Here is a 13,074-nt window from a genome sequence, read left to right as displayed (position 1 = left end):
CTGCCCCACCCACCTTCCCCCGGCCCTCGGCCTCCCCCCGCGCCCCTCACCCGCTGCCCCGGTACCACCGGAGCCCCTCCGCAGCTTCGCCCACCGGGGACCCTCGGCAGCACCCCCGGAACCCGCCCAGCGCCGCCGGCGTGCCTCGCCCAGCCCGGGTGTGCCGCGGGACCCTGTCCCTGCCACAGCCCGGGCTGGGTCCCGCCCGCGATTTGGGGAGGGGGCTTCTTGTTTCTGCTCGGGGAACGGGCTGGAGCCGCCGCGGGGTGTGAGAAAACCTCGGTTTTTTAATTTCTTTTTTTTGTCGTTGCTCCGGTTCCCCATCCCGTTATTCACCGGCCAACGCCTCCAGCCCCCGTCCCGCTCCGGCCGGGCTCTGCTGCCCCTCCTCGCCGCCCACCCGCGGCTCGGGGTCTCTCGGACCCCCCGTGCCGTGGCTCTGCGTGGACAGGAGAGCCCCTGGAGTGGGGATCAACCCCTCCCGACCATTCCCCACGCAATTTTGGGGCTCCAGCTGCCTCCCCGCAGCCCCTGGAGTGGGGATCAACCCCTCCCGACCATTCCCCACGCAATTTTGGGGCTCCAGCTGCCTCCCCGCAGCCCCCGGGGCTCTGCCGCGTGTTTCCCCTTCCTTCCCCCGCATCGCTCGGGCTCAGCCCAGATCGCAGCGCAGGATTTGATCCCTCGTGGGTGCCCCGCACCCCCCGACCCCCCGAAGGGCTGGAGGGGGTTGGGGTGACTTTGGGGACCCTCGCCGAGCCACCGCTGCGGGCACGGCACGCAGCGAGCCCTGGCCGCACGTTGGGGGCCGCGTGCTGCCAAATCCACCCACCCGCCCTTTCCCCCGAGCCGCGGCACGGGGGGAGCACCGGGGGTGTCACAGCGTGGCCGTGTCACCCAGCTGGGTGGGCACCCTCCACCGCCAGCCCCGCGCCCCTCGTGGCCCGCGGGGACATCCCGGCGTGCAGCATCCCCCCGGGGGTGCAGCATCCCCTCGAGGTGCAGCATCCCCCCGGGGTGCAGCATCCCCTCAGGGTGCAGCATCTCCCGGGGTGCAGCATCCCCCGGGGGTGCAGCATCCCCCCGGGGTGCAGCATCCCCTCAGGGTGCAGCATCCCCCCGGGGGTGCAGCATCCCCCGGGGGTGCAGCATCCCCTCGGCGTGCAGCATCCCCTCAGGGTGCAGCATCCCCCGGGGGTGCAGCATCCCCCCGGGGTGCAGCATCCCCCCGGGGTGCAGAATCCCCCCGGGGTGCAGCATCCCCTCAGGGTGCAGCATCCCCTCGAGGTGCAGCATCCCCCCGGGGTGCAGCATCCCCTCGAGGTGCAGCATCCCCCCGGGGTGCAGCATCCCCCGGGGTGCAGCATCCCCTCGAGGTGCAGCATCCCCTCAGGGTGCAGAATCCCCCCGGGGGTGCAGCATCCCCCGGGGTGCAGCATCCCCTCGGCGTGCAGCATCCCCTCAGGGTGCAGCATCCCCTCGAGGTGCAGCATCCCCCCGGGGGTGCAGCATCCCCCGGGGGTGCAGCATCCCCCCGGCTGCGTTTCCCCCCGCGCTGTTTAAAAAATCCCCCCTCTCTTCCCACATCCAGCTGCAATGCAGAGGAGCTCCCGAGCCTTCCCCTGCCGCCCTGATTGGCGGCGACGCCTCTGGAAAAAGGGGCCGTGGTAATTTTAGGCCGTCAGCGGCAGCAGGTTGGCATGTGCCCGCCGGCACCGGGCACGGCCGGGAGGCTCGGCCAGCGCTGCCCGGCCGCTCTCCCTCTCCTCCTCCCGGGAGCAGCGGCACCCACAGCCCACGGCAGCCGGGGGATGCTGCGCAGCGCCCGGGGCGCCCCAAATCCCGGCAGGATCGTAAGTCCTCGGCGGTCCCCCCCGGGATTCCCGGCCGCTGCCCCGCTGCTGTTGATTCCGGCGGGATCCCGGCGGGCAGGGAAGGAGGGCTTGGGGCCGTAACCCTCCCGTCTCGCCGCCCGCTCGCTCAAAATGGCTTCGTGCTTGCTGCTGCCGCCGCCGGGGAACGGGAGCTGCCAGCTGGAAGCGCCCGGTGGAGCCGGGAGGGCGCTGGGAAAGGAGAGGGGGGGGGACACCCGGCGAGACCCCACCCCAGCGGGGCACCCACGCCACCCCCGGGTCACCCTCCGCGCCCCGCCCCGATTCCGCGTACCCCCCACCCCATCCCCAACCTCCTCCCCGCTCCCCGCTTTTGCTTTTCTTGGTTTGAATTCCCGGGATTAGGTTAAAACCCGTTTTTTTCCCACCCAGGCTGGATTCGCCTCTCGCTGCCTTTGTCTGCGGCGAGGCAGCGGCTCCCGTGGGGAGCGGCGGGCGGGGGGCTCCTGCTGCCCCCCAAAACCGCTCCGGCGGCCGCCGGGATTTGGGGCGGGGGGCTCCGGGAGGGACGGATCGGCCCCACCGAGGGCGGCGGGGTGGGCAGCGAGCGGGGGCGGCTGCCGCGGGCAGCGGGAGGGTGGCAGGGCGGTGATTTTTCGGGTGGATGGTCACGGAATGGGGCGTGGGGAGCCCTGGCAGGTGCGTGGGGACACGGGTGGGGCTCGGCAGACAAAGGGTGGGAATTCTTTGGGGTGGGGAGAGACATCTGGGGGGGGCATGGTGGCACCCCAGCCTTGGGGAGAGTGCCCGGGGGTGGGGATGAGATTTGGGGCGTCTCTTGGAGCCTCTGCACCCCAGGACGGGGCTCAGCCCTCGCCGTGTCCTTGTCGCTGACCTCGTGCGAGGGTCAGTCCCTGTCCCCGCAGGGTGAGTGGCCGCACGGCCAGGGCAGCTTGTGTCACCTCCTGGGTGGCACTGGGGACACCGAGAGGGGACTCAGGGTGCCGGGAGCCACAGCAGCATCCTGCCGGGGGTGTCACAGGAGATCTGGGGGCCCTGGAGTGGCGAGCGAGGCAAATTTGGGATCCCTGGGATGGGGGAAAAGGCGGATTTGGGGTGTCAAGGATGGGGAGCGAGGTCAGTCCCTGTCCCCGCAGGGTGAGTGGCCGCACGGCCAGGGCAGATTGTGTCACCTCCTGGGTGGCACTGGGGACAGCAACGTCCTGCCGGGGGTGTCACAAAAATGGGGCTGGAGTCCCTGGAGTGGCGAGCGAGGCAAATTTGGGATCCCTGGGATGGGGAAAAGGCGGATTTGGGGTGTCAAGGATGGGGAGCGAGGCCGATTCGGGGAGCGAGGTCAGTCCCTGTCCCCGCAGGGTGAGTGGCCACGAGGCCAGCGCAGCTTTTGTCACCTCCTGGGTGGCACTGGGGACACCAAGAGGGGACTCAGGGTGCCGGGAGCCACAGCAGCGTCCTGCCGGGGGTGTCACAGGCCGGACGTGGCCGTGTGTCCCCTCGTGGGGGACACAAATTTGGGACCCCGAGGAGTGGCACTGCCAGGAGGGGCCGGGAGCGGGTGGCACAGCTGGACGAGTGGCACTGCCCCTCCTCCGGGGAGGGGACGGACGTGGGTCAGGTTGTCCCTCGGTGCCACAAACAGCGGGAGGGGACATTTCCTGGGAAAGTCCCTCTGGAGAGCGGCCAGCGGAGCCAGCCGGGGTGGCCAGAGCCGCGTGGCAGAGGGCAGCCGTGGGCACATCCCGTCTGGCACGTCCCAGGGAGGTGTCCCACGGATGGGACAGCAGGCAGGGACGTGTCCCCCGTATCTGGTGACATTTCCCCCCCCCACCCCGTGTGTCCCACAGTTTTGGGGTGGGGGTGCCCAGCTGTGGGGAGCAAATCCCGTCGCTCCCATCCCGCTGTTTGTCGGGCCAGCAGTGGTGGCAGTGTCCCCGCTGTGTCCCCTCAACGCTGGCACCCACATTTCCACAGGGAAAACCCTCCCGTCCCACCCCTGCACGCTGTGGGTGGCACCGGGGTGGCACCACCGCTGTCCACCCTCGCGGGGTTGTGGGTTGGCACTCCCGGGAATGTGGGTTGGCACGGGCTGGCACTCCCGGGAATGTGGGGTGGCACGGGCTGGCACTCCCGGGAATGTGGGGTGGCACGGGCTGGCACTCCCGGGAATGCAGAGTGGCACGGGCTGGCATTCCCGGGATTGTGGATTGGCACGGGCTGGCGTTCCCGGGAATGTGGATTGGCACGGGCTGGCATTCCTGGGATTGCAGGGTGACACGGGCTGGCATTCCCGGGAATGCGGGTTGGCATGGGCTGGCATTCCCGGGATTGTGGATTGGCACGGGCTGGCATTCCTGGGATTGCAGGGTGGCACGGGCTGGCATTCCTGGGAATGTGTATTGGCACGGGCTGGCATTCCCGGGAATGCGGGGTGACACGGGCTGGCATTCCTGGAATTGCAGGGTGGCACGGGCTGGCACTCCCGGGAATGTGGATTGGCACGGGCTGGCATTCCTGGAATTGCAGGGTGACACGGGCTGGCATTTCCGGGAATACTGCATGGCATGGGCTGACATTCCCGGGATTGTGGATTGGCACGGACTGGCATTCCCGGGAATGTGGATTGGCACGGACTGGCATTCCTGGAATTGGCACGAGCTGGCATTCCCGGGAATGCAGAGTGGCACGGGCTGGCATTCCTGGGATTGCAGGGTGGCACGGGCTGGCATTCCCGGGAATGTGGATTGGCACGGGCTGGCATTCCCGGGATTGCGGATTGGCACGGGCTGGCATTCCTGGAATTGCAGGGTGGCACGGGCTGGCATTCCCGGGATTGTGGATTGGCACGGGCTGGCATTCCTGGGATTGCAGGGTGGCACGGGCTGGCATTCCCGGGATTGTGGATTGGCACGGGCTGGCATTCCCGGGATTGCAGATTGGCACGGGCTGGCATTCCTGGGAATGCAGATTGGCACGGGCTGGCATTCCTGGGAATGCAGATTGGCACGGGCTGGCATTCCCGGGATTGCGGATTGGCACGGGCTGGCATTCCCAGGGGCACGCCTGGCTTGCCGGCAGGGCCGCGCCCGCTCGGGAGGGACACGGGAGTGGCGCGGGGCTGGCGGCGACACCGCGACACGGGGACACGGGACACGCTGGGGGTGCCGCGTCCCCCGGGAATTTTGGGGTGCTCTGAGGGTTTATTCCAACCCCGCGCGTGCGGCTCTGTCCCTTTTGGGGACAGAGAGGGGACAGAGAGGGGACAGAGAGGGGACAGAGAGGGGACAGTGCCACCCGCCAGCAGCGGGGGAGGCATCTCGGGGCTCTGTGGGGCGATGATCCCGCTGTGCCCTGCCCTGGGCACGTGTGCCACCAGCCTGGGCCCTGCTGGCTCCTGCCCTGTCGCTGTGGTGGCTCTGTCCCCTCCCTGCCGTGTCCCTGTGTCCCCAAGGGTTGTGGTGGCCGTCGTTCCTCCCGGCTTTCTTCACCCCCTCCCTCTTTCCTGTCGCACGTGCCTCAGTTTCCCTCCCGAAATCGCCCCCCACGCCACCCCAGGGCCGGCGCTGGCTCCTGGCTGTGCCAGCTGGTGGCACAGGGCTCGTGTCGCGGCATCGATGTCACCTCCTGCCACCGCAGAGCCTTCCGGGTGCCGTTTGCACCCCGAAATCCGGCGGTGGGACTCGTTTCCTCAGCAGCTTCTCCTCGCTGGTTTTGGGGTGCTCTGATGTGCCCAAGCAGCCTGAGCCGGGCCAGGCCCTGCTGGCTGTCCCCATCCCTCTGTCCCATCCCTCTGTCCCATCCCACTGTCCCCATCCCTCTGTCCCCATCCCACTGTCCCCATCCCTCTGTCCCCATCCCTCTGTCCCATCCCTCTGTCCCCATCCCTCTGTCCCCACCCCTCTGTCCCATCCCTCTGTCCCCATCCCACTGTCCCCATCCCTCTGTCCCCATCCCTCTGTCCCATCCCTCTGTCCCATCCCTCTGTCCCCACCCCTCTGGCTGCCAGGCCAGGCTCTGTCTGTCTGTCTGTCTGTCTGTCTGTCTGTCCAGCTGTTTCCCGTCCTCGCTGTTTCCTTTCCCCGCGGCTCCGTGTCAGCCTTTGTCCGTCTGTCGGTCCTGACCCGGCTGTTTCCGTCCCTGCATCTGCCTGTGCCAGTCCCTCCTGTCCCTCTGTCCCTCCTGTCCCTCTGTCCCTCCTGTCCCTCCTGTCCCTCTGTCCTGGCCTTTCCTGTCCGTGTGTCCTTCCGTGCCCGGCTTTCCCTGTCCTGCTTCTCCTGGTGTCCCTGTGCCCGTCCTGCTCAGATCATGGTCCCTGTCCCTCTGTCCTGGCTGTCCCCTTGGTGACACATCCCTGTCCCCATCCCCATCCCGGGTGTCCCCTGCCCATCTCTGGGATTGTCCCCTGCCCATCGCTGGGTGACACAGCCCTGTCCCCATCCCCATCCTGGATGTCCCAAGACCCTGTCTGGCCTGGTCCCTTGCCTGGTCCTGGTCTCTAGGATTGTCCCCTGCCCATCCCGGTTGTCCCCTGCCCATCCCGGTTGTCCCCATCCCCATCCTGGGTGTCCCCTGCCCATCCCGGTTGTCCCCATCCCGGGTGTCCCCTGCCCATCCTGAATGTCCCCTGCCCATCCTGGTTGTCCCCATCCCCATCCTGGGTGTCCCCTGCCCATCCCGGTTGTCCCCATCCCCATCCTGGGTGTCCCCTGCCCATCCCGGTTGTCCCCATCCCCATCCCGGTTGTCCCCTGCCCATCCCGGGTGTCCCCATCCCCATCCCGGGTGTCCCCTGCCCATCCCGGTTGTCCCACTCCTGTCCCGGTCCCCGTGTGCCCTGTCCTGGTCCCCTGGATGTCCCTCCCCGTTCCTGGGAGTCCCTTGCCCATCCGGGTCCCTGCTCGGTACCGGTTCCCGCTGTCCCGGTGCCGGTTCCCGTTCCCACCCCGCCATCCCGGTTCCGGTGCCTGTTCAGCTGTCCCGGTGCCGGTTCCGTTGTCCCAGTGCGGTTCCGCCGTCCCGGTGCCGGTTCCGGTTCCCACCCCGCCATCCCGGTGCCGGTTCTGTTGTCCCAGTGCGGTTCAGCTGTCCCGGTGCCGGTTCCCGTTCCCCCCCGCTGTCCCGGTGCCGGTCCCGCTGTCCCGGTGCCGGTCCCGCTGTCCCGGTGCCGGTTCCCGTTCCCCCCCCGCTGTCCCCGTGCCGGTTCCGCTGTCCCGGTGCCGGTCCCGCTGTCCCTGCCGGTTCCCGTTCCCCCTCCGCTGTCCCCGTGCTGGTTCCGCTGTCCCGGTGCCGGTCCCGCTGTCCCGGTGCCGGTCCCGCTGTCCCAGCGCCGGTTCCCGTTCCCCCCCGCTGTCCCGATGCCGGTCCCGCTGTCCCGGTGCCGGTTCCCGTCCCCCCCCGCCGTCCCGGTGCCGGTGCCGTGCCGGTCCCTCCCGCCGGGCGGGCCGTACCGAGCCGCCCCGCGCCCCGCCCGCCGCCGCGGGCGCCCGGAGGAGGCGGAGCCGCGACCGGGGCCGGGGCCGCCGCCGGCCCAACCCGAGCCGAGCCGTGCGGAGCCGAGCCGGACCGCACCGGGCCGAACCCACCGGGAGCGCGCCGTGCGGGGCCGCACCGGGCAGCGGCGTGCGGGGCCGTGCCGAACCGAGCCGTGCGGAGCCGGGCCGGGCCAAACCGAGCCCGCCGCGCCCCGATGAATGGGATCGCCTTCTGCCTGGTCGGGATCCCGCCGTCCGCCCCCGCGGTGAGCGAACCGGGGACACCGGCGACACCGGCGACACCGGAGCTGGGACTGGGAGCGGCGCTGGGGGATACTGGGCGGACTGGGGCGGGTGTGGGCTCGGGGGGATAGGGGCCGCGAGGAACTGGGGGATACTGGGCGGACTGGGGCGGGTGCGGGCTCGGGGGGATAGGGGCCGCGAGGAACTGGGGGATACTGGGCGGACTGGGGCGGGTGTGGGCTCGGGGGGATAGGGGCCGGGAGGAACCGGAGCTCCTGGCTGAGCTGGAGGTTTGGGGGAATCAGGCGAACTGGGAGCCGGGACTGGGAGCGCTGGGATGGCACGGGATGTTGGGCGATGCCCCTCGGGGACGGCGGCGGGACCGAGCCGGTCCCCGGGGCTGGGCCGTGGGTCACCCTCGCCACGCCACGGGCGTTGGTGGCCTGTCCCCCACTGTCCCCAGCCACGGCGGCGTCGTGGCAGGGCGGACGGGGTTGCGGCGCTTGGATCCGCTCCCGGAGCCGAGCGGGGAGACCCCGGGAAGGAGCTGCCCCTTTCCCGGTTCGAAGCCCCACGGGCACCCACGCACTTCCTCCGAAACTCGCGGCCGGGCTTGGCTCCGTGCGGCTCCGGCCGATCCATCCCCGGAACCCCCGGAGATCAAATCCATCCCCCCGCAACCCCGAGCAGCCCCCCGGGATTCGCACCGGCATCGCCCGGCGCCGCTGCCCCGGAGGGCGATTCCCGAATCCCGGTGCTGCCAAGGAAAGCCAGCCCAGCCCTGGCTGAATCCTCATTTCCTGCCCGTTCCATGCCAAATCCCGGAGAAACTTTGGCGTGGGGATGAGGACAGAGCTGGGGGGGACGTGGGTCGGGGGTCTGGTGGCCTTGGGGACACCGCGGTGTTGGGACTGGCACGTCCTGGCCCCAGAGATGTCCCCAAAAAAAACCCCCCAAAACTCATCCTGGCAGAGAAAACCCTTCAAAAATCCCTTTAAGCCGAGTTTTGGTGCCGAAAATCTCAGTTTCATTTTCGGGTCCCATCGCCCATCCCAACCCCAAAACTTGGCAGTAGAAGAGGAGAAAATGCCCCCAAAACCCCCCAAATTCATCCTGGCAGAGCAAACCCTTCAAAAACCCCTTTAAACCGAATTTTGGTGGGAAAATCTCAGTTTCAATTTCAGGCCCAGTCGCCCACCCCAACCCCAAAACTCGGCAGCAGAAGAGGAGAAAACGCCCCAAAAAAACCCCAAAATTCATCCTGGCAGAGCAAACCCTTCAAAAACCCCTTTAAGCCAAGTTTTGGTGCCGAAAATCTTGGTTTCATTTTAGGGTCCCGTCGCCCACCCCAACCCCACAACTCGGAGGCAAAAAAGGAGAAAACGCCCCCCAAAAAACCCCCAAAACCCCCAAAATTCATCCTGGCAGAGCAAACCTTCTTTTTTTGGAACTCGGCTGTCTCAGCCCCGGCCATGGGGGTAATTAAGCGGCCTGAAAGGATTAATTGGGGATGAGGAGCAGCTGAGCATTAATCATGGTTCCTCCTCGGACCCGTCCCTGCTCGCAATTTTGGGACGGGGGTGGGGGTGTGCGAGTCTTGAAATCGGCTTTGCTGCTGCGTTTTGGGGTGAAATGTGCCCTCCTGGGGGGCAGCACCCGGGGCGAGGCTCAGGCGGCCGATTTGGGGGGATTTGGGGGGGATCTGGGGGGATTTGGGGCGCTGGGAGATTTGGGGGGACTTTGGAGGGGTTCCTTACCCAGCACGTGTGGGGATGAAGGCTTTTTGCCATCCTCCCGCGAGGATTTCGTGCTGTGCCAGCAGAAATCCTGCCTGGCAGCCACCCCCAGAGCGTGGCAGGGACGGTGCCCCACTGTCCCCACTGTCCCCAAAGCCCCAACCCCTTCACGCCTCCTCCCCCGAACCCCTTTTTTTGCCGTCTCCGCTTTACAAATTGGATTTCTTAACGCCTTTTTTATTTTATTTTATTTTTTCCTTCCCCCCCCCCCGCACCTCCTCCTTTCTCTCCGAACCCTGAACTTGAAAGACAGGAAAAGCCTGTGCTCGGGGCTGCTGCCGCAATCCCGCCTCGCCAGCGCGAAACCTGGCACGGGCACCGGGCTGGGCCGTGCCGTGCCACCCCGGGGTCCCGCTGTGCCACCCCGGGGTCCCGCTGTGCCACCCTGGGGTCCCGCTGTGCCACCCTGGGGTCCCTCTGGTCACCCTGGGGTTCCACTGTGCCACCCCGGGGTCCCTCTGGTCACCCTGAGGTCCTGCTGGTCACCCCGGGGTTCCACTGTGCCACCCCGGGGTCCCTCTGGTCACCCTGAGGTCCTGCTGGTCACCCCGGGGTTCCACTGTGCCACCGCGGGGTCCCTCTGGTCACCCTGAGGTCCCTCTGGCCACCCTGGGGTCGCTCTGGTCACCCCGAGGTCCTGCTGGTCACCCCGGGGTTCCACTGTGCCACCCCGGGGTCCCGCTGTGCCACCCCAGGGTCCCTCTGGTCACCCAGGGTCCCGCTGTGCCACCCTGAGGTCACACTGTGCCACCCTGGGGTCCCTCTGGTCACCCTGAGGTCCCTCTGGTCACCCCGAGGTCGTGCTGGTCACCCCGGGGTTCCACTGTGCCACCCCGGGGTCCTGCTGTGACACCCCAGGGTCCCTCTGGTCACCCAGGGTCCCTCTGGTCACCCTGAGGTCCCTCTGGTCACCCCGAGGTCCTGCTGGTCACCCCGGGGTCCTGCTGTGCCACCTTGGTATCCCGCTGGTCACCCCGGGGTCCTGTTGGCCACCCCAGGGTCCCGCTGTGCCACTCTGGGTCCCTCTGGTCACCCTGGGGTCCCTCTGGTCACCCCAGGGTCTGGGGATTGTGGGTTTGGGGACTTTGAATTTGGGGACTTTGAGCTTTGGGAACTTTGGCATGGGGACTTTGGGTTTGGAGACTGGATTTGGGGACTTTGGGAATTTTAGGTTTGGGGACTTTGGGTTTGGGGATTTTGGGTTTAGGGACTTTGGATTTGGGGACTTTCGGTCTGGGGACTGTGGGTTTGGGGACTTTGAGTTTGGGGACTTTGAGTCTGGGGATTTTAGGTTTGGAGGACTTTGGATTTGGGGACTTTGGATTTGGGGATATTTGGTTTAGGGACTTTGGGTTTGGGGATTTTGGGTTTAGGAACTTTGACATGCGGACTTTGGATTTGGGGACTTGGGATTTGGAGACTTTGGGTTTAGGGACTTTGGGTCTGGGGACTTTGAGTTTAGGGGCTTTGAGTTTGGGAATTTTACGTTTGGGGGACTTTTTGGGGATTTTGGGTTTAGGGACTTTGGCATGGGGGGCAGCTCGGGTTGTGGGGGATGCCGAGTGCGGGCCCAGCTCCAAACTGGAATTTGGAGCCTCTCCCCAGTTCCCTGGGAGAAAACGCCGGGGATGAGGGGCGGCTGTCCTGGGAAGCCGCCGAGCCCCGGCGCGGCCTTTTCTTCTCATTAAAAGGGGAAAAAGCGGGGTTGGGTTTCACCTCGGTGCCGTCCCATGAATAAACCACGTCTGGCTGCGGCGAGGCAGCGCGGCCCGATTGAAGAGGAATGGAGATATGTGACCTATTTTAGGCTCTCGAGTTGGAAAATATCGACCTGGCTGCCTCCGGCCTGCCAGCGGCGGGGCCGGCTGTGCCAGCTGGGCCGCAGCGCGCTCCCAAAACGCTCCCGGATATCCCAAAACGCTCCCGGTTATCCCAAAACCCTCCCTGATATCCCAAAATGCTCCTGGATATCCCAAAACCCTCCCTGATATCCCAAAACCTGACTGGTTATCCCAAAACGCTCCCGGATATCCCAAAACGCTCCTGGATATCCCAAAACGCTCCTGGATATCCCAAAACCCTCCCAGTTATCCCAAAACGCTCCTGGATATCCCAAAACCTGACTGGTTATCCCAAAACACTCCCGGTTATCCCAAAACCCTCCTGGATATCCCAAAATGCTCCTGGTTATCCCCAAACCCTCCTGGATATCCCAAAACCCATCTGGTTATCCCAAAATGCTCCCGGATATCCCAAAATGCTCCCTGATATCCCAAAATGCTCCTGATTATCCCAAAACCCACCTGATTATCCCAAAACCCATCTGGTTATCCCAAAAGCCTCCTGGATATCCCAAAACCCTCCCAGTGCTCCCAAAACCCTCACGGATATCCCAAAACCCACCTGATTATCCCAAAACCCATCTGGTTTTCCCAAAACACTCCCAGATATCCCAAAACCCTCCCAGATATCCCAAAACCTACCTGGCTATTCCAAAACCTGCCTGGTTATCCCAAAACCCTCCCAGGTATCCCAAAACCTGCCTGGTTATTCCAAAACCTGCCTGGTTATCCCAAAACCCTCCCAGGTATCCCAAAACCTGCCTGGTTATTCCAAAACCTGCCTGGTAATCCCAAAACCCACCTGGCGATCCCAAAACCTTCCCGGTTCTCCCAAAACCCTCCCAGCTCTCCCAAAACCTGCTCAGCTCTCCCAGAACCCATCTGGTTATCCCAAAACCCACCTGGTTATCCCAAAACCTGTCTAGTTATCCCAAAACCCACCTAGCTCTCTCAAAACCCACCTGACTCTCCCAAAACCTGCTCAGCTCTGCCAGAACCCTCTTGGCTCCCCGAAAACCTGCTTGGTTATCCCAAAACCCACCTGGTTATCCCAAAACCTGTCTAGTTCTCCCAAAACCCACCTGACTCTCCCAAAACCTGTCTAGTTCTCCCAAAACCCACCTGACTCTCCCAGAACCTGTCTAGTTCTCCCAAAACCCGCCCGGCTCTCCCAGAACCTGCCCGGCTCAGGATGCCCCAGGTGGCTCCTTCAAAGGCGCCGCCGAGCTCCTGCCCGGAGCTCCTGGCGCGGTCGCCTCCTTTCTCCGCGGCGACTTCTCCCCAGGAGTTCATTAACTCCTCGCTAATTGCCAGCCCTGCACACCTTGGCGTGGCGCAAGAGCCGCGGCGGCGCGGGCCGGCAGCTTGGTGCCACCGCGGCCGCGCCGGGCATCGGTCACGTTCCCCACGGGTTCGGTGTCGCCAGGGTTGGGGGAGAGGTTTTTGAGGTGGTTTTTGGGGTGGTTTTAGGGTGTTGGGGTGTGGTTGGACCCAGATTTTGGGGGTGGAGCTGGAGCTGGGCTGGCTTTGGGGAAGAGGGGGTGGGTTGTCCCAAAGTGACAAAAATGAGGCAGTGGTGGATGTGGGGGTGGGACCTGGTGGCCATGGTGGGAATAGTCTTGTTGGCCATGGGGGTGGGACCTGGTGGCCGTGGGGATGGAGCCTGGTGGCCATGAGGATGGCCCTGGTGGCCATGGGGATGGGACCTGGTGGCCGTGGGGATGGCTCTGGTGGCCGTGGTGGGGATATCCTTGGTGGCCATGAGGATGGGACCTGGTGGCCATGGGGATGAGACCTGGTGACCATGAGGATGGAGCCTGGTGACCATGGTGGGAATAGCCTTGGTGGCCATGGGGATGGGACCTGGTGGCCGT

The sequence above is a fragment of the Lonchura striata genome, chromosome 25, assembly GCF_046129695.1.
Source record: "Lonchura striata isolate bLonStr1 chromosome 25, bLonStr1.mat, whole genome shotgun sequence".
In the NCBI taxonomy this organism is placed as follows: Eukaryota; Metazoa; Chordata; class Aves; order Passeriformes; family Estrildidae; genus Lonchura; species Lonchura striata.
The sequence above is the reverse complement of the archived record's forward strand: the minus strand, read 5'-3'. Positions refer to the sequence as shown.